Source organism: Tarenaya hassleriana, unplaced genomic scaffold (assembly GCF_000463585.1).
Source record: "Tarenaya hassleriana unplaced genomic scaffold, ASM46358v1 Cleome27, whole genome shotgun sequence".
Taxonomy (NCBI): Eukaryota; Viridiplantae; Streptophyta; class Magnoliopsida; order Brassicales; family Cleomaceae; genus Tarenaya; species Tarenaya hassleriana.
The window spans coordinates 373105-375021 of record NW_010965946.1 but is presented as its reverse complement, the minus strand read 5'-3'; positions in this window follow the sequence as shown (position 1 = coordinate 375021).

The following is a 1917-nucleotide window of genomic DNA, read 5'->3' as shown; positions in this document are numbered from 1 at the left end:
AACCGACCCCTACAGACCTATACCTAGTGATCCTAGACATAACCAACCCCTATACCAACCCGTTTTAGTCAAATCCCACCTAATCAGACCTAACCGGTCAATGTACCGGACTCTATGACTTAAAACTGGTACTTAGGAGTCCTATCTAGTCCTAAACTAGACAATACCTAAGTCTACAATCAGATACTAATCTGATCAGACCTAAACAATGTCTCTATAGACATTTTAACCTCTAATCAGACCTAACCAAGCCTATTTTGACTTAATTACCTACTGATCAGACCTAGACTAAGCTAGACCAACTCAAATTTTGGCTAAACCAGACCTAACCGAGACCTAAACAGCACTTACAGACCTATATCAGACCTAGACAGTCTACTACAGACCTGTACCAACCTATTTAACCCTAACACGATCTCTTACCCAGCTAAACATCATCAAATCCCACCTATTCAGACCTATACTGAACAGAAAAGCAGGAATCTATGACTCACATCAGCTAAACCGAGATCTAAACAGGTCTATCCTTAGTATATTTCACTAAACCAAGCCAAATTTGATACTAGACCAGCCTAACAAGGTAAACCGATCACTACAGACCCTAATCTACCCTAAACCAGTCCACTATGCCCTAAACCAGACACTATCAGACCTATATGGACCAACCTAACCCTAAACCAGTTAGTTCTAGTCCTAATTACACACTCCAGACCTAAACCGCCTAATCTAGTCCTAAAGAACCACCAACTCAGGCCCTAACACGACCAATACCAGCCCTAACTAGATAAATCAGATCCTAACAGACCTCTACCAGCCTAAAACCAATCTGATCTTACCTAATAACGGACCCAATTGACCCATATGGTCTAATTATAGCCTAATTGGACGAACAGACCCTAACCTTAGACTTAAACCAGTCTAAGCCGGCCTTAATTCACCTCCAATCAGACCCTATTGGTCTGAACCGAACAATTCTAGCCCTTCCCAGACAAATCAGACCTTAACCAAGACCTAAACCAGCCTAAACTAGTCTGAATTGCTCTAAACCGGACTCAATTGTCCTAAACCGGACCTAAATTGACCTAAACCGGACTCAATTGTCCTAAACCGGACCTAGATTGACTTGAACCGGTCTAAACCGGTCCAATTGACCCCAAACCGGACCTGAACCGGTCCGATTTGACCTAAACCGGTCAACTGTTGACCAAATTGGTCAACGAATTGACCGAACCGGAGTGAACCGGTCTGAACCGGCCGGAATCGGGTCTGGGCCGGACTGAACCGGCCGGAATCCGGTCTGAACCGACGGAACCGGGTCAAGCCCGATCTGACCGCCGATAACCGGACTTGGATCGAATCGAACCAGGTTCGATTGACCCAAACCGGGTTTAACCGAAATTGGATCGATTAAACCGGCGTAAACCGGGTTTAATCCGAAACCCTAATTTCGGAAACCCTAGCCGCCGAGTCTGCCGAGTTGACTCGGACGTTGACTCACCCGATCCCTCCACTCAGCCCTAACTCGGACGAGTTCGGATCGAGGTTCGCCGGAATCGAGCATTCTCCGCCGAGTTCACCGAGTTTCCTTTGAAACTCGGACTCAAAACGGAGAAATCGCGGAAAAAATAAAGAACCCGAGTTAGAAACCTTACCTGACTCACCGGATCGAATCTGTCTTCACCGAGTCTTGATCTCAGACGCTCCACCTCGACGGATCTGACCACCGGCGACTCCGAGACTCTCAGATCTGCTCCCACCGCCGCCGATCTGCCTCCGTCTTTGACTGAAACACCTCAACAGAGCATCAAATCGCTCACCAGACAAATCCGAAACCACAGAACCGTAACTTACCTCGCCTGACCGGCGATTTCACATCCCTGGATCGTAACCGGAGCTCTGATACCACTTTGTGAAGTG